This window comes from Canis lupus, chromosome 11 (assembly GCF_003254725.2).
Source record: "Canis lupus dingo isolate Sandy chromosome 11, ASM325472v2, whole genome shotgun sequence".
Classification (NCBI taxonomy): Eukaryota; Metazoa; Chordata; class Mammalia; order Carnivora; family Canidae; genus Canis; species Canis lupus.
The window spans coordinates 70,652,492-70,679,724 of NC_064253.1; positions in this window are offsets into that span (position 1 = coordinate 70,652,492).

Here is a 27,233-nt window from a genome sequence, read left to right on the forward strand (position 1 = left end):
GCAGGGAGCCCAATGTAGGACTCGATTCCAGGACCCTGGGGTCACGCCTTGAGCCCGAGGCAGATGTTCAACTGCTGAGCCCGCCGGGCGTCCCAACTCCTTCGCTCCTCCCTCCCTCCTTCCCCCGCCCCCTGCCCTGCTTTCTCCTTTGCTTCACTCTTTCCTTCCCTCCCTCCTTGCATGCCTTCCTTCAGGGATGCAGCGATGGATTACCTTTCAAAGCATCTTGCCAGACATGGTGGCCAGATTGCCGAGGGCTGGGATGGCATCTGGGGGGGACCAGCTTGAAGACAGGAGGATTCTAGATGGGTTCTAGCCTTGTTTGCAAACTTCAGGGCCTGCTAGGAATTCACTAGTGCCTTTCACTTCCTTTAAGAGTCAGTGTAGTGCTCTGGAAAGAAGAAATTACCAGCATAGACGGCGTTGGCATTTTGTCCTTTATGATCCATAGCCCACGTCCCTTCCCCTCTCTGGTCCTCACTTGGCCTGTCAGATGGAGACACGGAACTCCGTCAGCGCCCTTCCGGCTCGACGAGGCTAGGTGAGACACGGACATCCTGGGTGCTGGAGGGGAGCGGCTCGGTGTCCAGCGTGCAGGGCCCGGGATGCCCAGGGGGACAGAATTGATACCCGGCTCCTACTCAGATCACATGAAAGTGACAGCCAGCGGGATCCGCTCTCCAGATGCGAGGCAAGGGATCGCCCTTCTGGAATGCTGCCGGCTGCTAGAAAGAGCTGGTAACCGTAGCAGGGGCCGCTATGATCCCTCAAGCATTCACTGCCTTCCAGGACCCGCACTCGGTGCGATAGGTGACACCCTTGGCCTGTAAACGTGCGGTCTGTGCCACTGCTCTCAGCCCCATTTCGTAGACCGTAAGGGACGCGCGGGCTGTGAATCAGACCCAGGGCTGGGCCCCCAGCGGCGGGGCTGCCCGGGCCCCATAAGACGCGACCTTGGCCCTGCGACCACCACCAGAACCTTGAGCAGGAGCTGCCGACGGGTGACCCTTTATGCACACGTTGCACGCCCTTCCAGCGCCTTTCCACGCATCCCTCCCCCTGCCTCTCAACAGCACCCCAGAGTGACCTTGTGATGGGATCGAGCCCATTTTGCAGACAGGTCAGCAAGACCCTGGGAATGCATTGCTTGCGGGAGACACACGTCGTAGGTGATGGAGGTCATGCCAGGATGCTGGACCCCAGATGTAGCTGTTTCCTTCAGGGTGACGGCCAAGTGCCCCGGAGCCATGCATGTTTGTGCGTCCCCCTGACTGTCTGACCCCGGGCACCGGGCTGCCGGCTGCATGTCACCCTCCTGACAGTGAGCTGTGGGTGCACCGGGTGGAGGCTGGACCCCCGCTCCTGCCCTGTCTACGCTGGCCGCCCCGCTCTGCACGCCTGCTGGAAGGTCCCCTGGTATCCCCTGAAACCCGAGGGCTGCCCCGGGGGATGGGGATTCCTCACCCGTGGGTCTCCGTGGGCTCACGTGCCATTAATCACCGCTCCGCTCCCATAAATGCTGTTGTCTCCCATCGCGGGCCAAGGCGGGCCCCTGGGAGAAACTCTAGAAACAGAAGAGAAAGCACACGCCCCAGTGCCGGACGGGAAGGAAGAGGCCGAGGCCAATGCCACGTCGGGGGAGACCTGCTCAGCGGCCCGCGGGAAAGAGCTTGGCCCGGAGACCTGCCAGCCCTGCGGAACCTCAGCCCCGGATCAGCTCAACCAGGACTACCTCCTGATGCCCTCTGTTGGTGTCTTCCAGGAATGGTACAATGCTGGAGCTGCAGAGAGGAGGCCGCAAGCGTGGGACACGGATGTGAACCCCATACTCACACACATATCCACACCAAGCACCTCTGGACTCGCAGAGCCCGCAGACCAGCATCACGGACCAACTGGCGGGCGTGTGCAGGCACTTTCCAAGCCTCCACGCCCGGCCCCTTGGTTTTTGAAAGTGAGGACACAGAGGCTGTGCGAGGCAGTCACCTTCCCAGCGGAGCACGGTGGCCGTCACTGTGCGCGGGAGCGGAGTGGGGGCCGGTCCTCCCTCCACGCCGTCGCCTCTCCTCTTCCCTTCAGCCCCGCATAGGGTGCATTATCCTCTCCCCTCGACAGGGGAGGGGAAGGAGGTGCAGAGAATCACGGAACGTGCCAAAGTCCGTAAAGCTACTAGTTGGCAGTTCTAGGATGCTATTCCAGGCGGCTTTGGCTCAAGAATCCGTGCTGCCTCGCGTCTTAGCTAGAGCCTCAACTCGAAGCTGGATCCCCTAACCTTCAATCTTGTGACCTTTACACAAATGTGGACAAAATATACGTGTTTGGTCTTTTCTGGACCGCGCAGAGACACGAAAAACGGATTCTAGGCCCACGGCCTGGATAGCACTGGGAACATAATGCTCATTCCACTAAAGGACACCGTATTTTCCCACCTGTGTTTAGAACCATTTGAAAGACAGACACAGGAGCCAAGAGACAAAATCAGGCTCTCACCACCTTTACTGTCAAATGTCTTGGATCATGTGGTCGTGTCGCACAAGAGGGCCTGCCGGGACCTCGCCCCTGAATCAGCCCCCGCGGCTGGAGGGGCCTCCACCGCAGAGGAGAACCGGCCCAAGTAAGCTTAGCACGTGGCCCAGAGCAGCTGAGAACGTGCCCTCGTGCAGACACACAGACCTGCGAACACGAGCGAACAAACAAACGTGCACGCTGAGCTCCGCAGGCCCCTTCTTTCGGGGGAACCCACCAACCAGATGTCACTTATCCTCCTTGGGGACCATCCGCAGGCTGGGAATATTGCACTAATGGAAGTTCCCCCACATGGAAACAGAAGCCGAGCATAAGCGATTCCACTGCTATTTCAGGTGTCCGCTCATTCAGAGCGCGCAAAACTCTTCTGTGCGTTACCTGCGCAGTTGGCCGAAGGGGGGAGCAGCACGATCTAGCGTCCGCAGGGTGCCGAGGCCCCTTTAGAGAACGGTTTGCAAGCAGTGAGTTATACCTAGCATGTTACATCTTAGCTTGCAACGAGTCGTTTTCTATTCCCATTCGCAGATCCCCGGAGGGACTTGAATTGAATTCTAAAGCTTGCACTTCTGGAGTGTAGACTGGCCTTCCCTTAATTAGTGCAAATGACAGGTCTGGCTCTATGTAGATGAGTTGTAGAGCCGACTCAGGTGAGCCACATCGCAGCGCGAAGGACTGTGTTCGCGGCGAGGCCCAATTTCACCTGCTTGAGATTTCTCTGGAAAGCCTCCTTTTGGGCAGCGACGTGTCAGACCCATTGCTTGTCATAAGTCGCAGGAAAATCAATCCTGCTTTGGGAGGCGGACTCCATCCGAAAGCGATAGGCTTGTCACATTTAATTATTTCACCCTCCACTCACCACGCCGTGAAAGTGTCGATTTCACCCGCGGGGGAACGGGACCAGGGAAGAAAAACCGGCCCCAGTGTGGGAAACCAGTAAGTCACGGTTAACAACACGAGCAACCTTTGGGAGGTAGTTAAAACAAAACAAAACAAAACAAAACAAGTTTCTCCAGCAAGGAACCAGAGGGGCTGGGGAGAGATTTGCAGATTGGGTTTCTCCTAATTTTTCTCCCCCACCCCCAGAATTGGAATTCTAGAAAACACGTGCAGAAAAGGAACCTTGGAAGTTATCAAACTCCTTAAGGTTATCGACACAGTGACTGAGGGGTCCCTGACGTCAGGTGACAATATTCATGACACCACGGGGGGCGGCAGCAACAGCAGCCACCGTCCATGCCACACTGATCGTGTGCCCGTCACTCCCCCAAGGTCCCCTTTCCAGTCAGTGGGAAATCAGAGGCCAGAAACCGGGTTTTCCAGTTGCTACTATTTTTATACTTTAAAGATGAAAGTAAGCAAGGCTCACATAGAGCAGCCTGACCACGCTGTAGTCTATCCCCCTTACGTACACACGCAGAGCATACGTTCCAATGACGTTATTGGGTTCACTCTGGCATTGACCATGGCCTTGAAACCTCCTTCCACATAATCAGGACTCATAGATCCCTGCCTCCCCCCACCCTCCACTTAAAATAAAAAAAATGTTGAAAACAGGAAGTTCATGACATAGTGCAATGTCTTTTTTTTCCCCTCTAAGGTTTGGATATGAATAAAAACATATTCAAATTTTGTTATTTTTACCAATTGGGGAGGTGGGTAAGGGGGTGAAGGGTTAAGATTCTTAAACCATAAGTTCCAAGGTTGTAGAAAATGGTGATTTGTTCCAAGCTGCTGGAGGCAGGAGACAAGAAAGCAAGAGTTAGAGTAAAGAGGTCTTTTCTACACAAAATGAAGGAATTGATGTTAAGTGCGTGTCTCCATTGCAATCCGCGATTTCCCCCAACTCAGGAGTCTAGAAAGATAGAACAATCTGATTTTTAAGGGACCTGATTCAGACTGATATAGCTTTGCCTCTCCCCTCTGCTACTTATGCCTTGTGTGATTTTGGCAAGGATTTGACCTCTTTTTTTAAAAATCATATATATACATATATTTTTTAATAGTATGTATATATTTATCCATTTTTAAGTGTACAAAACATTGGTATAATTTGCATTCATACTGTTGTGCAATCATCACTACTATTTATTTTGAAAACAATTTTATCACCCCAGACAGAAACTCTCTACTCATTAAACAATAACTCCTCATTAATCTTCTTTCCCAGCTCCATAATTTCTTTTCCATCTCTATGAATTTGCCCTTTTTCCATATAAGCAAAATCATACAATACGTGTCCTTTTGTGCCTGCCTTAAGCCACTTAGCATCACGTTTTCAAGATTCATCTATGTTGTCCCAGGTGTTAGCATTTCATTCTCTTTAAAGACATACTCTTATCCCATCGCATGAATGTACCACGTTTTGTTCATCCGTTCCTCTGTTGATGGGCACTTGGGTTGTTTCTAGCTTTTGGCTCTTGAGAATAATGATTGTGGGTTTGAAATCTTGGGAGTTTTCCAGGTGAATCTGAACCAGGGCTCGCATGTATGGAGGGCAAGGAGAGACTAAATGAAGAGGCTGACCGCTCCGGACTGGTAGCAAGGGAACGTCCACACCAGGCTTGTCCTGGGTGGCCACAAGATAAGCACATCTCTGCACCCACCCAGCAGAATCTTAAGTTCATATGGAGGTCTTAACTGGATTTAGTCACACATATACCATCCAGATGGTCTTAACAACACATCGCTCTCTCAAGGCTGTGTCCTTGAAAACAGCTCCCACAGTGCAAACAGTGGGCACGACGTACATTCAGAGGACAAGGAGGTGGGGAGGAGCCTCTGATTGCCTAGGGCCAGCTTGCGGGTCAACTGGCCGTCATGTCCTCTTTTTTTTTTTTTTAATTTATTTATGATAGTCATACAGAGAGAGAGAGAGAGAGAGGCAGAGACACAGGCAGAGGGGGAAGCAGGCTCCATGCACCGGGAGCCCGACGTGGGACTCGATCCCGGGTCTCCAGGATCGCACCCTGGGCCAAAGGCAGGCGCCAAACCGCTGCGCCACCCAGGGATCCCCGTCATGTCCTCTTGATTACCTCCTCCAACAACGCTGCCATGAACACTGGCGTGCCATTGATGTGTGAGTCACTAATTTCAGTTATTTGGGGGTATAAACCAATATTCCTGGAAAGCAGAATTGCTGGGTTATATGGTAATTCTATGTTTAGCTCTTTGAGGAACCACCGAAATGTTTTCCACAGCAGCTGCACCATTTTACATTACCATCGGCAATGCACAAGGGTTCCCATTTCTCTGCTTCCTTGCCAACGCTTGTCTTTTTTTTTTTTTTGATTAATTTTTTTTTTATTGTAGCCATCCTAGGAGATGTGAAGCAGTGTCTTATAGTTTTGATTTGTGATGCCTTAATGAAGTTACTCCACCTCTTTGAAATTCAGGACCACCGTTTACAAAATGGTTAGGGTGCTGCTTACTTTGTAGGTGTTCTGTGGAGAGTAAATGAGATTGTATTGACTGAAACATAATAAAGCCCAGGAAAGGATGGATGACGGCCCTGATCCTGTTGGAGGTGTTGATGCTTTTGTCCATCCAATTGTTCCCTCCATTTGGAATATCTCCCCTTCTCACATTTCCAGAGTTTAAAATTTTTATCCATCCTCCTGCCTGTTGACACAGGAGTAAGGAAATATGCACTTGAAGTTAGAGGAGGGACACTGGGGTCCACGCTTTGCTGGCAAGGATCTAGGGGCACAGCAACCTCTGCTCATATTCACTCTTCCTCTTCTTTATTCAGCAGACATGGGAAGAACCACTTCCAGCATTCTAACATGTTTCATTTAAAATATTAATTAAACAATGGGATGCTTGGGTGGCTCAGTGGGTTAAGCGTCTGCTTTCAGTTCTGGTCATGATTCCAGGTCCTGGGATCGAGCCCTGGATCAGGCTCCCCACTCAGCGTGGAGTCTGCTTCTCCCTCTGCTCACCCCCCACCCCACCACACTCGTGCCCTCTCTCTCTCTAATAAATAAATAAAATCTTTTTAAAAATATGAATTAATCAAGATACTGTTGAGAAGCCACCCCCCTTTTTCTTAGAATATTTTACTTTGTCTCCTAGATGATATGTAGGATTTAGGTATTTTTATTCAATTTCTAATCTATTGAGGCAAGATAGGAGCAAGGACCAGATGGACACGATTTGCAGCAAGATATTGGGAATCTCTTAGAACTTCTCATGGGTGTGTTAAGTTACAAGATGCCAAGAGTCACAGGAGAATAAAACTTTCTGGACAAGACCTTTGAACACAAATGTCTCTGAACAGGAACCCATGGTTCCTTATAGTCTTGCTTCTCTGCCTCTATTGAATGTCCTTTCCCTGCTTAAAATAATGAGGAGATGAGTTAATACATTTGAAGCATTTCGATTAGCACCAATCCTTTTATTAGGAGGTAAGAGTGTTGATTTGATTACTATCATGGTTGTGGGGTTCATCTTGCTATGTTCTGGTGTTGGAGCAAATGAAATGAGGGAGGGTTACAAATGATGCAATGGGGAACTTGGTCTTCAATAATTGATAGAGTGGGATAATTTTTGAATTACTAACATGGTCTTACATTGCTTTACACAGTGTGGCTCTTCCTCAGTACCAGGAACCGAGCAGGAACGTTCTCCCTTCATGTTCTCCAGGAAGCATTGTTCCCGTAGAACGTGGGCAACAAGAGAAATCAGGCCTCAGCCTTTGAGGTTCAGAGTGAAATTTTGGACCTTCCAACTTTAACAATGGTTAAAAAGAAAATGATTTTGTATTTCAGGATTCTGGACACTAAAAATGAAAGGCCTAACATCTGTTGCTGCCATGATGCCGGAAGCCACATTAGGGTAAACACAATCCCTTAGGGTTTCAGAAAGCCAAGCTTTGGCCAAAGCTACTAGGGAGAGTTGAGTCTTTATCATGGTCAGACTTTCATGGGAAATTTGTATCGCCTTTTTCTTGGAAAATTTACTGATCACTCTTGGCATCAAGTGATCTCTTCTACCCTGAATTTCCTAGTTAGTGTGTTTGAACATTCCTTAGAGCATTTAATCATTTAATATGTTTTGTGATATTAATTTACACACACGGCTTATCTTTCTTCTTAATCTCTAGGACCCTGGAAAACAGGGATTGCAGCTTACAAGTGTTATCATAGATCTAAAACTTTGTGGTACAGATGGATCACTTGGGGTACTAATATAGATCACTGATCTCTACCTATGGAGATTCTGATTCAGTAGATCTCACGTGGCATCCAAGAATCTATTTTATAAGCAATCATCCCAGGTGATCCTATCACAAGTTTAAAGGCCACATTTACAGAAACACTTCTTTGTGACATTGAAAATTATGTCTTGCACACAAAATGTATGCAGTAAGTGAGTTTTGAATTAATGCACAAGTAGACTAAGGCATTGGCAACTTCAAGAATTACTCTTTTGGGCAAGTCTTATATCTGAAGAGAATCTTAGGAATGAATTGGGAGGGAAATAAAACCTGATTGATTGTCTCCCACTCAGTCAAATTCCTTGAGTGCCACGAGCTTCTTTACCATAATCCTGCCAAGTCATTTACACAAGAGGAAACTGAGGCTCCGAGAGTCAATCTCTTGCTCAAAGTTAATGAGCTGATAAGTAACTTCACACCCTGATTCATCCTATTTTAAAATCCATGTCCTTTTCATGTCTCTAGGCTCCTCTGGGTAGAAGGCTCAGATGCTGTAGTCCAGAAAATGACCTCTCTCGGGGGTACTGAGAAAGGCATTTAACCTCTGTGTGCCTTAATTTACCATTTGCAAAATAAGGGCAAAGATACTTAATTAAATTGGGTGTATTATGAGAATTAATCAGTGGAGGCTTGAAATGGGAGGTGAAAATGTAAAAGCATCTAATCACACCATCATTATTATGAACAATAATAACATCATCAATGTTGGCTTCATAATTTAACCCACGGAGCATTGAACTACCAGCTCTGATTATTATTATTGATAATTAATAAGGATAAGACATGAGGTTAATGAGGGTTCTTTGTGGCTTTATATCTTTACAGGGTAGGAGGGAGGAAAATTAATTCTTTTCTTTATACCAAATGTAACTGGATTTGGATTTGTTGTCTATTTTTGTGTTTCTTGATGTCTCCCTTAAAATTCCCTGAGGCCCACTTGGAATAATGGAGTAAATGAGTCAGTCTGTAAAAGTCCGTTTTAAAGCCCACAGTGGTGGCAGCTGCAACACATGGTAGTTGAGACAGTGGCTCATCAGGGAAGTGTTGGTTCAGCCCAAAACTTGGCTATTTTCCGCAAATTAGAAGGACGTGCTTGAGGAAAGATAACCTCCTAGCAATTTGAGCCTCAGAGTTAGAAAACCACAGAGAGACCTTGCTCCATGACTGACCAGTCTACAAGGTTAGCTAAGTCTAACATCTTCATGATCTGATCTGCAAAACAGGGATGACAGCCCTAGTTCAGCTTGCAAAGCTATTTTGGGGATCAAATGGTATGATGTATATGAAAGTCCTGTTGGTCATTTGCTCAGTTTGCAAGGGTGGCCAGAAAGAATCTAGGAATCTGAATCCTAGATACACCTAACAATTGTATGCTTTATTAATAGACTCATAGTGAGTTATAAAGTCAGAGGAATGACCTGGGTGTAGTGTTGGAACTTGCTGCTCCAGAGAGACATCTATGATGCTCAGAAATCAGGCCACCCAGCTGAGACACCATCTGGGGCTGAGGTTGTCTCCCTGGGAATATGTGAGCGACTCAGCAGATCCCCCTCCTCAGCACAGCAGAGACTCCAGTAACTTTGTAACTTACAGGAAGCTTGTTATTGAATGCATTTCTTAAACATAATTTGACCAGAGAAGTGGCACCATTTTTCCTTTTCATCTATTCTAGACTCAGCACCCATGCAGTATAATGCCAACTAGTATTTTGGACATGTAAGAAGCATAGTTCCAATGTTAGAAACTTGTAGAGTGAATGTGAACAGGGCTGCAATTCTTCACCCTTCTGTTTCCACAGCATTTGCAATACAACTCAGCTATGCCCTCCATCAAGACGGAGTCTGGTCCCTTATCCCTTGAGTGTGGGCTTGCAATGTAAATTGGCTGAGAGAATATGATGGAAGTGACAGTACAATGGCTCTAAGTCTAGGCTTCATGAAGTTATTTTGCTCACTTCCTTGGGAACATAACCATTGGCCATATCAAAAGCCCTGTCTAACCCTGTCTAACCCTGTCTAACCAGACTCCTTGTAGAGGGGAACCCAGCTGAAGCCACCCATGAGCTATTTATAGTCATCAGCACTGACTGACACACAGCTGACAGCAGATGTACAAGTAAGGTAAATTAAGACAAGAGGAACCACTCTGAGGGTGCCTGGTGGCTCAGTTGGTTAAGCATCTACTTTGGCTCTGGTCATGATCCCAGAGTCCTAGGATCAAGCTCCACGTTGGGCTCACCGCTGAGCAGGGAGTCTGCTTCTCCATCATTCTCTGTACCCTGCCCCCACCCACCTTCCTGTTCATGTTCTCTCTCTCCCTTTATCTCAAATAAATAAATAAAATCTTAAAAAAAAAAAAAGAGGAACCACTCTGTTGGTACACAAACACAAGAGAAATAATAATATTTGTAGTTTTAGGCCATTAAATTTGAGGTGATTTGTTAGGCAACGGTTACTAACTCATATAAACACACAATGGAGATCTTCAAAAGTGATTTTTTTTTTTTGGTGACTTTATAAAAGGAAAACAAAGTAAAGGTGAAAAAATACTAACCTTGCATGTGTTTATCAGCAGCCAGATTTGTCTAATCTCTAGTTGAGGTTTTAAAATTTTTAAATTGTGATAAAATATTTAATTTCAGTTTTTATTATTGAAAAACAATATGCCCTTTTTTGAGTAGAAAAGCTCTCAACCACCTATAGCGTGAATGTAAGAGGCCATGGAATGACTATTCATCTCTTGATTCATTTAAAAACCAAACTGAAACACCTTTCTGGATACCTCCTCTGTGTCATAAGTGTTGGTCGGTGCTACGATATAAAGTAAACCAAGGCATGTCTGACGTATCATTTTTAGTGAATTATTCTTTGGTAATCTCCTTTGAAATAAACCTAGAAGTTAGGCCATTTTAAATTGACCTCAATGGCCAATACAGATGAAATTCTCTGTGTGTATTTTTTTTTTATTTTTTTTTCTTTATTTTTTTTTTTATTGGTGTTCAATTTACTAACATACAGAATAACCCCCAGTGCCCGTCACCCATTCACTCCCACCCCCCGCCCTCCTCCCCTTCTACCACCCCTAGTTCGTTTCCCAGAGTTAGCAGTCTTTACGTTCTGTCTCCCTTTCTGATATTTCCCACACATTTCTTCTCCCTTCCCTTATTTTCCCTTTCACTATTATTTATATTCCCCAAATGAATGAGAACATATAATGTTTGTCCTTCTCCGACTGACTTACTTCACTCAGCATAATACCCTCCAGTTCCATCCACGTTGAAGCAAACGGTGGGTATTTGTCATTTCTAATAGCTGAGTAATATTCCATTGTATACATAAACCACATCTTCTTTATCCATTCATCTTTCGTTGGACACCGAGGCTCCTTCCACAGTTTGGCTATCGTGGCCATTGCTGCTAGAAACATCGGGGTGCAGGTGTCCCGGCGTTTCATTGCATTTGTATCTTTGGGGTAAATCCCCAACAGTGCAATTGCTGGGTCGTAGGGCAGGTCTATTTTTAACTCTTTGAGGAACCTCCACACAGTTTTCCAGAGTGGCTGCACCAGTTCACATTCCCACCAACAGTGTAAGAGGGTTCCCTTTTCTCCGCATCCTCTCCAACATTTGTTGTTTCCTGCCTTGTTAATTTTCCCCATTCTCACTGGTGTGAGGTGGTATCTCATTGTGGTTTTGATTTGTATTTCCCTGATGGCAAGTGATGCAGAGCATTTTCTCATATGCATGTTGGCCATGTCTATGTCTTCCTCTGTGAGATTTCTGTTCATGTCTTTTGCCCATTTCATGATTGGATTGTTTGTTTCTTTGGTGTTGAGTTTAATAAGTTCTTTATAGATCTTGGAAACTAGCCCTTTATCTGATATGTCATTTGCAAATATCTTCTCCCATTCTGTAGGTTGTCTTTGAGTTTTGTTGACTGTATCCTTTGCTGTGCAAAAGCTTCTTATCTTGATGAAGTCCCAATAGTTCATTTTTGCTTTTGTTTCTTTTGCCTTTGTGGATGTATCTTGCAAGAAGTTACTATGGCCGAGTTCAAAAAGGGTGTTGCCTGTGTTCTTCTCTAGGATTTTGATGGAATCTTGTCTCACATTTAGATCTTTCATCCATTTTGAGTTTATCTTTGTGTATGGTGAAAGAGAGTGGTCTAGTTTCATTCTTCTGCATGTGGATGTCCAATTTTCCCAGCACCATTTATTGAAGAGACTTTCTTCCAATGGATAGTCTTTCCTCCTTTATCGAATATTAGTTGCCCATAAAGTTCAGGGTCCACTTCTGGATTCTCTATTCTGTTCCACTGATCTATGTGTCTGTTTTTGTGCCAGTACCACACTGTCTTGATGACCACAGCTTTGTAGTACAACCTGAAATCTGGCATTGTGATGCCCCCAGATATGGTTTTCTTTTTTAAAATTCCCCTGGCTATTCGGGGTCTTTTCTGATTCCACACAAATCTTAAAATAATTTGTTCTAACTCTCTGAAGAAAGTCCATGGTATTTTGATAGGGATTGCATTAAACGTGTATATTGCCCTGGGTAACATTGACATTTTCACAATATTAATTCTGCCAATCCATGAGCATGGAATATTTTTCCATCTCTTTGTGTCTTCCTCAATTTCTTTCAGAAGTGTTCTATAGTTTTGAGGGTATAGATCCTTTACATCTTTGGTGAGGTTTATTCCTAGGTATCTTATGCTTTTGGGTGCAATTGTAAATGGGATTGACTCCTTAATTTCTCTTTCTTCAGTCTCATTGTTAGGGTATAGAAATGCCACTGACTTCTGGGCATTGATTTTGTATCCTGCCACGCTACCGAATTGCTGTATGAGTTCTAGCAATCTTGGGGTGGAGACTTTTGGGTTTTCTATGTAGAGTATCATGTCATCGGCGAAGAGAGAGAGTTTGACTTCTTCTTTGCCAATTTGAATGCCTTTAATGTCTTTTTGTTGTCTGATTGCTGAGGCTAGGACTTCCAGTACTATGTTGAATAGCAGTGGTGAGAGTGGACATCCCTGTCTTGTTCCTGATCTTAGGGGAAAGGCTCCCAGTGCTTCCCCATTGAGAATGATATTTGCTGTGGGCTTTTCATAGATGGCTTTTAAGATGTCGAGGAATGTTCCCTCTATCCCTACACTCTGAAGAGTTTTAATCAGGAATGGATGCTGTATTTTGTCAAATGCTTTCTCTGCATCCAATGAGAGGATCATATGGTTCTTGGTTTTTCTCTTGCTGATATGATGAATCACATTGATTGTTTTACGGGTGTTGAACCAGCCTTGTGTCCCAGGGATAAATCCTACTTGGTCATGGTGAATAATTTTCTTAATGTACTGTTGGATCCTATTGGCCAGTATCTTGTTGAGAATTTTTGCATCCATGTTCATCAGGGATATTGGTCTGTAATTCTCCTTTTTGGCGGGGTCTTTGTCTGGCTTTGGAATTAAGGTGATGCTGGCTTCATAGAACGAATTTGGAAGTACTCCATCTCTTTCTATCTTTCCAAACAGCTTTAGGAGAATAGGTATGATTTCTTCTTTAAACGTTTGATAAAATTCTCCTGGGAAGCCATCTGGCCCTGGACTCTTGTGTCTTGGGAGGTTTTTGATGACTGCTTCAATTTCCTCCCTGGTTATTGGCCTGTTCAGGTTTTCTATTTCTTCCTGTTCCAGTTTTGGTAGTTTGTGGCTTTCCAGGAATGCGTCCATTTCTTCTAGATTGCCTAATTTATTGGCGTATAGCTGTTCATAATATGTTTTTAAAATCGTTTGTATTTCCTTGGTGTTGGTAGTGATCTCTCCTTTCTCATTCATGATTTTATTAATTTGAGTCTTCTCTCTCTTCTTTTTAATAAGGCTGGCTAATGGTTTATCTATCTTATTAATTCTTTCAAAGAACCAACTCCTGGTTCTGTTGATCTGTTCCACAGTTCTTCTGGTCTCGATTTCGTTGAGTTCTGCTCGAATCTTTATTAACTCCCTTCTTCTCTTGGGTGTAGGATCTATTTGCTGTTTTTTCTCTAGCTCCTTTATGTGTAAGGTTAGCTTTTGTATTTGAGTTCTTTCCAGTTTTTGAATGGATGCTTGTATTGCGATGTATTTCCCCCTTAGGACTGCTTTTGCTGCATCCCAAAGATTTTGAACGGTTGTATCTTCATTCTCATTAGTTTCCATGAATCTTTTTAATTCTTCCTTAATTTCCTGGTTGACCCTTTTATCTTTTAGCAGGATGGTCCTTAACCTCCATGTGTTTGAGGTCCTTCCAAACTTCTTGTTGTGATTTAGTTCTAATTTCAAGGCATTATGGTCCGAGAATATGCAGGGGACAATCCCAATCTTTTGGTATCGGTTCAGACCCGATTTGTGACCCAATATGTGGTCTATTCTGGAGAAAGTTCCATGTGCGCTTGAGAAGAATGTGTATTCAGTTGAGTTTGGATGTAAAGTTCTGTAGATATCTGTGAAATCCATCTGGTCCAGTGTATCATTTAAAGCTCTCGTTTCTTTGGAGATGTTTTGCTTAGAAGACCTATCGAGTATAGAAAGAGCTAGATTGAAGTCACCAAGTATAAGTGTATTATTATCTAAGTATTTCTTCACTTTGGTTAATAATTGATTTATATATTTGGCAGCTCCCACATTCGGAGCATATATATTGAGGATTGTTAAGTCCTTTTGTTGAATAGATCCTTTAAGTATGATATAGTGTCCCTCTTCATCTCTCACTACAGTCTTTGGGGTAAATTTTAGTTTATCTGATATAAGGATGGCTACCCCTGCTTTCTTTTGAGGACCATTCGAATGGTAAATGGTTCTCCAACCTTTTATTTTCAGGCTGTAGGTGTCCTTCTGTCTAAAATGAGTCTCTTGTAGACAGCAAATAGATGGGTCCTGCTTTTTTATCCAGTCTGAAACCCTGCGCCTTTTGATGGGGTCATTAAGCCCGTTCACATTCAGAGTTACTATTGAGAGATATGAGTTTAGTGTCATCATGATATCTATTCAGTCTTTGTTTTTGTGGACTGTTCCACTGAACTTCTTCTTAAAGGGGAATTTTAAGAGGCCCCCTTAAAATTTCTTGCAGAGCTGGTTTGGAGGTCACATATTCTTTTAGTTGCTGCCTGTCTTGGAAGCTCTTTATCTCTCCTTCCATTTTGAATGAGAGCCTTGCTGGATAAAGTATTCTTGGTTGCATGTTCTTCTCATTTAGGACCCTGAATATATCCTGCCAGCCCTTTCTGGCCTGCCAGGTATCTGTGGAGAGGTCTGCTGTTACCCTAATACTCCTCCCCATAAAAGTCAGGGATTTCTTGTCTCTTGCTGCTTTAAGGATCTTCTCTTTATCTTTGGAATTTGCAAGCTTCACAATTAAATGTCGAGGTGTTGAACGGTTTTTATTGATTTTAGGGGGGGATCTCTCTATTTCCTGGATCTGAATGCCTGTTTCCCTTCCCAGATTAGGAAAGTTTTCAGCTAGAATTTGTTCAAATACATATTCTGGCCCTCTGTCCCTTTCGGCGCCCTCGGGAACCCCAATTAAACGTAGGTTTTTCTTCCTCAGGCTGTCGTTTATTTCCCTTAATCTATCTTCATGGTCTTTTAATTGTTTGTCTCTTTTTTCCTCAGTTTCCCTCTTTGCTATCAACTTGTCTTCTAGGTCACTCACTCGTTCTTCCACCTCGTTAACCCTCGTCGTTAGGACTTCTAGTTTGGATTGCATCTCATTCAATTGATTTTTAATTTCTGCCTGATTAGCTCTAAATTCTGCAGTCATGAAGTCTCTTGAGTCCTTTATACTTTTTTCTAGAGCCACCAGTAGCTGTATAATAGTGCTTCTGAATTGGCTTTCTGACATTGAATTGTAATCCAGATTTTGTAACTCTGTGGGAGAGAGGACTGTTTCTGATTCTTTCTTTTGAGGTGAGGTTTTCTAGTCATTTTGCTCAGTGCAGAGTGGCCAAAAGCAAGTTGTATTGGGAAAAAGAGAAAAAGAGAGGAGAGAAAGAAGGAAAGAAAAGAGAAAGAAAAAAAAAGGGGAAGAAAAAGAAAAAAAACGAAAAAAAAAAGAAGAAAAAGAGAAAGAAAAAGAAAGGAGAAAAAAAAGGGGGTGGGGGAAGGAAACAAATCAAAAAGCAAAACAAAACAAAAACAAAAACAAAAACAAAAACAAACAAACAAAAAAAGAACCACCGGGGAGTATCTTCTGATTCTGTGTTCTTTAAGTCCCTTGGCTTCTCCTGGAAGTTGTCCGTCTAGCTGGTGTTCTGGGGGAGGGGCCTGTTGTGCTGATTCTCAGGTGTTAGCAGTTGGGGGAGCTGCTGTGCCCCTGCCTGGTGCAGGGCTCAGTGGGGGTTGTTCACCCCGTGAGGCCGCAGGAGGAACAGCCCCAGTGGCGGGGCAGCTCTGGAAACCTGGATTCAGCTCCGGCAGGAACTCCGGAGCTCTCCGTCTGCAGGGCCTGGAGGCTCCGGGGCGGGGCCGCTGATCTGCTCAGCTGGGGCAGGAGCGTCCTTGCTGTCCTGGGCCCTCCCGGCCTCTGCCTGTCCCGGGGGAGGCGGGATCCTGGGCTGTGTCCCGGCGCCCTGTGCTCCGGAGCCTGCGCTGTTGGATTCGCGCTCCCGGGCCGCAGCCCCCTCCGCGGAGCCGCCCCCGAGCCCCCCGAGCTGCTCCCGGGTCCCGCCGGGTCCCGCCGTGCGCGCTGCAGCCCTTAGGGAGCTCGGTGCACTCTCCTGGGCGCGCAGTTGCTGTTACTGTCCCCGGGAGCCCGAGGGCATCCTCGCCCTCCCGGGTCCTGCTCCACCTCCCTGGAGCCCCTTTCCCCCGGGAAGGTCGGTGCAGCTCCTGCTCCTCCGGGACGGGGCTCTCCTGTCCTGGGGACACTCGCCCCGGCCTCAGCCCGGCTCCTCGCGGGGCCCCTCCCCCTTGGAGGCCTTTGTTTCTTTACTTCTTTTTCCCCGTCTTCCTACCTTGATAGATGCGCGAACTCTTCTCACTGTAGCGTTCCAGGTGTTCTCTCTTTAATTCTCAGGCCGAATTCATAGATTTTCAGGATAATTTGAAGGTTTTCTAGGTAGTTTGGTGGAGACAGGTGATTTGGAGACCCTACTCTTCCGCCATCTTGCTCCTCCCTCTCTCTGTGTGTATTCACTTAACCTTTTCCCCCTGCCCCCCATGGATGATCAATTTTCTCACTTGAAAAGCAAACTTTTTGGGGCCAATGTGCCTTCCATGTCTTTATTACTTGATATAAATAGGTTTCCTTATTTTTGTTCCCAGATCATCTATGACTGCTACAATGACCACATACCAATGACTTAACTCAACACAATGATATTCTAATGCTGAAAATTTTGGACACTGGATTTCAGCTCTAACACATAAAGAGGAATTACTTCAGTTTAAACAGTAAGAAAAAGCCAGACAAACTGAAAAATCAATGCTTTTTTTTGGACCCACTAGAGAACTGAGGCTGAGGGGCAAACTGCCACTCTGAGATCTGGAGAAACACTTTCATCCTGCAAGACACAGCTAGACGTCCTGCAAAAGCTGCTGGAGCCATAGACTGGGAGGAACATTGGAATGATAATTTCGAAGAATTGCAGGTAGCTGAGTCTGGCCCAGTATGGGAGTTAAAGGTGCCAGGGGATTTCAATCTTAGGGCACACTCTAAACTTTTATGGGCTTTACCTCCAGGAACCACCCCAGCATATTCTTATTTTGAAGACCTAAGAACAACCCCTTCTATCTCTGATAGAGGGATGGGAAGGAATAAGTAATCATTATAAAATACTCCCAGAGCCCCCCCATAACAACATCCGACACTGCATGAGGATCATTATCCTCACTGGGAGAAGGGGAAGGCCATTCTTATCATTCCAGCTCTTCCAGCATTCCTGTTTCACCTAAGGGGAGAAGGAGAATGGCATAGTACATAGGCATCTGGGATTCAAGGAAATTGAGAATGCTGTAGTCAGGGAAGGGAGTAGGAGGCAAGTGGAAAAAAGAAGTTATAGCACTGGGGAGGCACCTGTGACGGTCATTGCCCTAAGACACAACGCTCGGTAAAACACAGAGATTTAATGAGAAGATTTTAGAATGCTCGTGTGGTATCTGAGTAGTGGCATACCACTGCTAAGGTATCCATGTCTTAATCCCCAAAGCCTGTGGGTATGTTACCTTACATGGTAAAAGGGACCTGCAGATATGATTAAGTTAAACAATCCTGAGATTGGAGATTATCCTGGGTTTTCCTTGTGGGTCTTAAATTTAATCACAATCATCCTAATAAGAAGGAGGAAAAAGGTCAAAGCAGGAAGAAGGAAATGTGAAAAGAGAAGCATGAGATTGGAGTAATTCAAGGAAAGGGTCACCAGCCAAGAGATTGTATGTAGCCTCCAGAAGTTAAAAGTCAAATGAATGGATTCTCCCATAAAGCCTTTGGAATAAAAAAAAAAGAAAAAAAAAGAAAAAAGAAAAAAAAAAAAAAGCTTTTGGAATAAACCAGCCTTGTGGACATCAGTACTAAAGCTCAATGACATAGATTTCAAACTTCTTCTTCTTCTTTTTTTTTTTTTTTAAGATTTTATTGGGGCACCTGAGGGGCTCAGCAGTTGAGCGTCTGCCTTTGGCCCAGAGCGTCATCCTGGGGTCCTGGGATCGAGTCCCGCATTGGGTTCACCGCAGGGAGCCTGCTTCTCCCTCTGCCTGTGTCTCTGTCTCTCTCTGTGTGTCTCTCATGAATGAGTAAATAAATAAATAAATAAATAAATAAATAAATAAAATATTGAGAGAGAGACAGAGAGAATGAGAGAGATATATATTTTTTACTTATTTATTAAAGAGAGAGAGAGAGAGAGAGAGAGAGAGAGAGAGTGAGGTGGAGGAAAGGGAGAGGGAGTTAGAATCTGAAGCTGAGTGTGTGCTGAGCACAGAGTGAGATGTGGGACTTGATCCCATGACTGTGAGGTCATGACCTGAGCTAGAACAAATAGTTGGCTGCTTAACTGACTGAGCCACCCACCACCCAGATTTCAAACTTCTGACCTCCAGAAGTTCTCTGTAAGAGAATACATCTGTGTGGTTTTAAGCCACTACATTTAATTTATTATAGCAGCCATAAGATACTCATAGAGCTTCCTCTCCCCTACAGTTACACCTAAAGCAGCTGAGAAACAGACTCTTTCTGGGAACTAGTACGTAAGGGAGAGACAAAAACAAGGACACTAGAGGAATTTGAAGCTTCTGGAAACTTTTTTTTTAAATTATTTATTTATGAGAGACACAGAGAGAAAGAGAGGCAGAGACACAGGCAGAGGGAGAAGCAGGCTCCATGCAGGAAGCCTGACGTGGGACTCGATCCCGGGTCCCCAGGATTGGGCCCTGGGCTGAAGGCAGCGCCAAACTGCTGAGCCACCCGAGCTGCCCCAAAGCTTCTGGAACCTAAAGCCACACTAAACACAGTCCGATTCCTAGCCAGACCACTATAAAACCTCACACTGAGAAACTATAAAAAAAAAAAAGAGAAACTATCTATCATATTATCATATTTCTTGTTATCTGATGCCAACATGTCTGCCTTACAAGACATGCCAAAGCATAACAAAAAACACAGTCTGAAGTGACAAAACTAGCACCAGAATAGCCTCAGTATGACATAGCTGTTTGGGGAACTATCAGACAAGGAATTTAAAATAACCCAGGTGCATATGTTAAGGACTCTAATGGAAAAGGTATACAAAATGCAAGAACAGATGAGTAACATAACTAGAGATGGAAACTAGACAAAGAAGAGAAGTTTAAGCCTTAAAGCAAGCAGAAGAAAAAGAATAATACAAATTAGAGCTGAAATCAATGACATTGAAAACAGGAAAAAATGAAAAAAAAAAAGCTGGTTCTTTGCGAGGATCCATGAAACTGATAAATGTCTAGCTAGGCTAACCAATAAAAATAGAGAGAAGATATAATTTTCCAATATTAGAAATGAAGGGGAGATCATGAATATTGATCCCATGCACATGGAGAATAGACTAAAGGAATATTATGGAAAAAAAAAAACTTTATGACCAAAATTTAACAACTGAGATAAAATGGATCAATTCTTTGAAAGGAAAAAACAGAGAGAGAAATATATAACCTGAATATACTCATGTATGTTAAAGAAATTGAATCAATAATGAACAATCTTCTGAAAAAGAAAATACCAGGCCCACAGAGTTTCACTGGTGAATTCTACCAAATATTCCAGGAAAAAATAATATCAATTCCCTACAATGTCTTCAGTAAATAGACACTGATGATTGGGGGGAGAGGGGAGACAGTTTGCAAAATAACTCTATGAGACCAGCATTACCCTCATATTAAAACTGAACAAAGACATTACAAGAAGAGATTAACTACAGACCCATATCTCCAATGATCATAGATGTGAAAATTCTTAACCAAGTAATAGCAAATAAATTCCAACACTGTATAAAAACAATGATACAGTATGACCCAATGGAATTAATCCCAAATATGGAAGTCTGATTCAACTATTGAAATCAATGTTATCAACTATATAAATGGATTAAAGAACAAAAACCATATAATCATGCCAAGTGACACTAAAAAAAGCATTTGAAAAAAGCCAACACTAGTTCATGATAAAAATACTCAGAATATTAGGAATAGAGAGGAATTTCCTTAATTTGATAATGTACAGCTACAAAAATCCTATGGTAACATCATACTTAATGTTGAGATATAGTGCACTCTCCTCTCAAGATTGAGAACAAGACAAGAATATTGTCTCTCATCACTTCAATTCAACCTCATAATGGAAGTCCCATCAAGGGCAATCAGAAACGAAAGAGCCATAAAAAGTACACAGATTGGGAAGGAAGAAGTGAAACCAACCTTATTCTCCAATGACATGATTATCTATGTAGAAAATCCCAAAGAATCAATAAAAAAATGTCCTGAAACTAGTACGCGATGATAGCAAGGTTTCAGGACACAAGAATAACACACAAAATCAACTGCTTTCCTATAAACCAGTAATGAATTTTACTATAAAAATACCACTTACAGTAGCACCCACAAAATGAAATATTAAATATGAATCTAACAAAATATGTTGTAATAACTGTGTGTGAAAACTACAGAACACTTATGAAAGAAATAAAAACAACAAATAAATGAAGAAATATTTCATATTCACTGACTGGAAGATTCAATATTGTTAACATGTCAGTTCTCCCCAACTTGATCTATAGATTCAATGGAATCACAACCAAAATCCCAGCAGAGTATTCTGTAGATATTGCAAAACTCATCCTAAAATTTATGCAGAAAGGCAAAAGATCTATAATAAACAACACAAAATTGATGAAGAATGAACTTGGAAGACTCTACTCCCTAATTTCAAGTCTTATTATGAACCTACCGTAATCAAGACATTGTGGTATCGGTGGAAGAAAATAGATTGAGCAACAGGATAGAAAGAGCCCCAAAAGAAATCTGCAGGAATACAGTCAACTCATCTTTGACAAAAATGCAAAGGCAACCTAATGAAGAAAGAAAGACTCGTCTTTTCAACAGGTGGTGCTGGGTCAAGTGGACACCTGTATGTTAAGAAAACAAAAAACAAGAACAAAACAAGAATCTAGGCACAGACCTACCACAAAAATTAAGTCACAATGGATTTTACACCTAAATTTAAATGTAAAATTGTAAAACTTCTAGAAACGAGAGAAAATCTACATGACCCTGGATTTGAAGATGAGTCATTGGCTATCATAACAAGAGAAAAAAAATTAAAAATGAATGATCCATAGAAGAAGAAAAATGATGTTAATCTTCATTAGAATTAAAAAAAAAAATTCCTCCACATATCACATTCGTGAGAGAATGAAAAGACAAACCACAGCCTGGGAGAAAATATTTGCAAAACACATATCTGAACTTGTATCCAAATATACAAAGAACTCTCAAAGATGGGGTAATAAGGAAACAAATCAATTTAAAAATAGGAAAGGATCTAAACACGCTTCACCAAAGAAGACATACAGATGGCAAGTAAGCATATGAAAAGATGCTCCACACAATTTATCATTAGGAAAATGCTAATTAAAACGAGAAACCACACCACACACCTATCAGAATGGCTTCGATCCAAAAAGCTGACAATGCCAATGTCTGGCAAGAGTTCTGTGCAACAAGAACTCTCATTCACTGTTGGTAGGGATGCAAAATAATACGACCACTTTGGAAGACAGTTTGGCAGTTTCTTGCAAAAGCTAAACATAGCCTTACCATACGCTTTAGCAATCTCACTCCTAGGTATTTACCCAACTGACTTGAAAACTCATGCCACACAATAACTAGCATTTAAATATTTATAACAGCTTTATTAGTAAATGCCAAAAAAAAACTGATATCAACCAAGATGTCCTTCAGTATGTGAGTGCACAAACAAATTACGATAGGTCCGTGTCGTGGAATATTATTCAGCAATAAAAGGGAATGAGCTTCCTGGCCAAAGACATGGTTGGATCTTAATATGGTTAAGTGAAGGAAGCCAGTCAAAGAAGGCTACGAATTGGGCACCTGAGAGGCTCAGCGGTTGAGCGTATGCCTTTGTCCCAGGGTGTGATCCTGGGGTCCTGGGATCGAGTCCCGCATCGGGCTCCCCACAGGGATCCTGCTTCTCCCTCTGCCTGTGTCTTTGCCTCTCTCTGTGTGTCTCTCATGAATAAATAAATACAATCTTTTTTTTAAAGGCTACATAGTGTACCATTTCTTTATAAAATATCCTGGAAAAAGCAAATCTACAGGAAAGGTAAATAGATAAGTGGCTGCCAAAGATTTGAATTAGGCAGAAGACAAATAGGTGAAGGACGGGCCATACTTTGGGACAGGGGAACTGTTCTGTATGATACTCTAACGAGGGGTATATGACATTAGGTACTTGTCAAAACACACAGAGCTTTATGGCGCCACGCGTGAACCCTAACACACGCAGATTAAAAAAAAATAATGTGGGAGTAAAGAGAATCCCAGGATGAAATGCAGAATGTCACAGAAGAATCTAATTATTTCACAAATACATGACACAACCTCACCGAAGGGAGTTGTGGTGGGGGAGAGGTGTTAATAGGGGACCTTGGAAATGAGTGAGTGCAGAGGACGAAGGGCAAAAGGAACTGTACATAAGCACTGTACCCTAGTTGAAATGTTGTTTCCCATGGAGTACGAATTAGCCCTTGGAACCACTGTGACATACACCGAAACTAAAGAGTGAAGTAAATGATGGCAGAGAGTAGGATCCAGCTTTCCCTCTGTTCTCTCTGGCGGGGGAATTATGGACCAGCCAGCAGGGGCTGGAGTGATAGGATCAGAGTTAGCAACATCAGGATGGACTCATGTTGCTTAATATGGATACAGATGGTCACAGAGAAGTATTTATAGATGTGAGTACACACAAGGGTGAGCACACCAGCTATGCGTCCTTGCTGTGTCAGCCGAGGGGCTCTACAAGATGAAACCCCAGGAGCATCAAGCGTATGCAGCGCCATACATTGGTTCCTAGTACCATTCTCCACCAACAGTAACCAGGGCCCCTTGGAGGAAAGTCTCACTCGAAGACTGTGGCAGGAAATGCCCAAGATGAGCCTGGGGAGTCTCATGATGCTAGAATTGAAGGCCTGCACACGTGTGCTCACACACACATGCACACACACGCACACGTTAATGGGGATATGTCAAAGGGACACAGGAGCCACTAGTAAAAGCTCCCAATGGCCAATGTTGTGACAATTGGAACAACACAAGAAATTTTACATGAGACTTAATTAGAGCCTAAAGTATTACATAAGGGATCCATGAGTCACACTGATGTAAATAAATGGTTTAAGGAGATAAATAAATGCAGGGATATAGACAAATCTCTTGTGCAGAAGAATCTCAGATAATTTTTGTGGAAAATCATGTACGGGAAGGAGGAAGAGGGGGGAAGTCTGGAAAGGGAGGAAGGGGAACTGTAGAGCGGAGGAGCCCGAAAAGCGCTGCCTTAGCCATGTGATCAAGCGGAACGTTATCAGCAATGAGTCCTGTTGATAACATGCACCCTCGAGATGAGGTGATGAAAACGGCATCTCATCTCCGAGATCTTCCTCTCCCAGGCCCACACGCTCGGTCCAATCACGAGGAGAACATCGGAAAAATCCCCACTGAGGGCCACTCAATGAAATTGCCCGACTAGAACTCCTCCAAACTGTCAAGGTCATCAAAAATAAGGAAAGTCTGAAAAATAGCTCAGGGAAGGAGCTGAGGAGACCCTACGAATGAATGCAATGTAGAAATATGGGACAGCTGTAGGGTGTTAGGTAAAAACTAAGGAAGCCTGGGTGCCGCATACCTGGTGACTGATGCTAACGTAGTAATGGCTGAGCTGTGGCTTGCTGAGGTGAGATGCCAATAACAGGGAGCGCCGGGGGTGGCTTATATGGGATCTTTATGGGTTTTGTGTACATCTGAAAGTATTCTAAAATTTCAAAAGCTCATCTAAAACATGCTGGGAACCACAACAAGGTTGGCTAGGAGAATATTTTTTTTAGGTAGAAGAGGAAGCCAAGGGGATCAGCATAGTGTATGGATGTTGGGCAGTGCTGGACGGATCTGGGTCTGAGGTCAATCCTGCTACTTTCGGGACGGGTGCTGCTGAGCATCCGACATAGCCTTTATTTCCTCATCTGTTAATTGGGTGCCATGTGATGATTACAGCGGAATTGTCTAGGGCATGTGGCACATATGCCATCTAGCTGTGGCTAGGGCTGTAACTGCCACTGTCATCACGACGTGACGCCTGTTGGTTTGGCCACCCATGTGGACTATCAGCCTCCACTGGGGCCATGTCTGTGCGTCCTTGGATCACTGCCGCATGGAGAGAGGCCTTCCTGGTATTCAGCCCACGTCCGGTCTGCTGTCCTTCGAATGCGTCCCCTCTCGGGGAGACAGAAAAGCAGACGCCCCCTTTCCTTGAAGGAAGACACGGATTATGCAGTCAGATTTCTATGCAGACTCCGGGCTTCTCACCTATCTTTTGCGTTCCTGTAAGCGGGTCCCGTTACTATTACCACTGGAAGAGACTTGAGGCTGAAATATTTATTATGATGTTATAAATAACTGTTCAATTGTGTTCCTTTTTTACAAAAACAACAGATCTTCGCCGTAGCAAGTCGATAAAAGGCTAAGAATCACAAAGAATGGAAAACCGCCCATAGTGCCAATCGTCATAAAGTCTTAACCACCCGCTTTCAAAGACTAACGTGTGCCCTGTACACACACAATCGTGTTTGCGTGCCTAGATGTCATCACACCGAAAATTTCCAACTGCTGCACGGAATTCCACGTAAAAAAATGGCTGTGCCATAGTTTATTAGTTCAATCGCTTGCTTTTGGTGTGGGGAGGTTTATTTATTTATTTATTTATTTATTTATTTATTTATTTATTTTTATATTATAAATAGTTTGGTGATAAACATCCTTGTAATTATATCGTTATGTATGTTCTTAATTATGTCCTTGGGGTGGTGTGTTATTTGTCATTGTTACTTGGGATCACGAGGATCCTAAAATCAACACCCTTCTTAGGCCAGAGGAAGAGGGAGATGGAAGATGAGAGGGAAGGGGGTTCAGAAGGGATATTTGCATAATTCGGGGTAAAACAAAACGAAACTTGTCTCTGCGCGAGGATGGACTGCAAGTCCCAGTGTCTGCGCGTCTGTCTTATTCTGGTGGCAACCATTCCAGCTGCGGCGCCTTTTGTCGTCAATACGCTTGGCTATTAATCTCAGTTATGCACACCAGCAGCGTGACTCATTGATCCATCTGCAAAGTGGGCTTGTCTTGGGAAAACTCAATGAAACAAATGCACATAAATCTCCCTGCATCTGGTACAAGCCCAGTGGACAACGGATGACCTCCACCTGAGTGATGCTTGGGTCTTTCCCCGTCCCACAACAAGGCATTTTCACTCTCAACTTTGGGAAGTTTATTATACCCAGGCAATATTTTCCTTCTGAGAAAATCAAAAGCACACGTTTCTCCTTCTTCTTTCTGCGTCCTCACAGCTTCAGGCCTTTCTGAGACTCCTACGACCGCGAAGTCACTTCTATTATAATCAGGACTAGAACAGTATCTACCCTTGACAAATAGGGTTTTAATTCAGCAAGGGCTCCTCAATATCCCAGGGTCCAAAATGCTTTATCTGGCATTTTCTTAGCCTGTGTGTGGGTAAGGAAGAAAAAGCAGGATGCTATGCACTGTTGAAATCTAATGAGCCCTGAAAAATTCACCCCTTGCTTCTCCCCATCTCTTTTATGGAGAGCTACCCATTTTCAAAAATCTCAGTTTTACATCAGAAAGGACCTGAAGGGGGGCACCTGGGTGGCTCAGCAAGTGAGCATCTGCCTTCAGCCCAGGGCGTGAGCCCTGGGTCCTGGGATTGAGTCCCACATCGGGCTTCCCACCTGGAGCCTGCTTCTCCCTCCGCCTGGGTCTCTGCCTCTCTCTCTCTCTGTATCTCTCATGAATAAATAAATATATATATATATATTTTTAAAGGAAAGGACCGAAGGAAAAGACGTAAGCTGGGTGGGTAGTCAGGCATATCAGAGCACTACCCTACGACCCCTATTTACTTGCTTTGGGATCCTGGGAAAGTTAATTGAGGTGTCTGAGCCTCAGTTTCCTTAAGTGTACAGCAAGGTTAATAACAGCTGCTTAGCAGCGAGTTCATGGTTGTGTGAAATGCAGAGCACAGGGCCCGGCCCACAGTAGCGCGTGCCCATCCGCTGGCTCTCATCCATCGCAAACGTTCCTTACTATGCCTCTGCCAAGGTTACCCGAGGGGAGAGAGGAAACCGTTCCTCCGTGTGTCCCTCCTGTGAGCCTTCCAGAGTGCTTTAGGGACCACAGCTGCCTAAAAGCCCGGCTAGCCAGACTCGTTCCTTCATCCGTTCACTTAGCTTGTGCCAGGAATCATGCCCACGTGGAGGATGCCCCGGGGGAGCGCCTAGCTTGGCATGGGAGATGACGAGGAGCCCTGCGATTATAACCCAGCATCAAAGGATTTGTGTGTCACAGGGGGGATATGCAAGGGCTTGGCAGGGCCTTGAGCAGGGTCACCTAACCCTTGTTGGGGACCGTGTCCTGAGACGGAGGGACAGCTGAGCTGAGTTTGACGATCCAGGATGAATTAGGTTGATAGCGGTTCAGTCGTGTGACTGAGCTTTGTGACAAATCCGAAACATAGTTTTATTTTACAAAGGTAGACCAAAGGTAGACCTTTGGACCTAAGGTCCAAAGAGATGGACTCACCCAAGACTAGCCAGAGGTGTGCACATCAATAAAATCTGCAGGAATCTGGCTCCCGAGCTCAGGGTCTTGCCCCTGGGCCACGCTGCCCAGAACATGGCCTTGGTGGTGTAAGTCCCAGT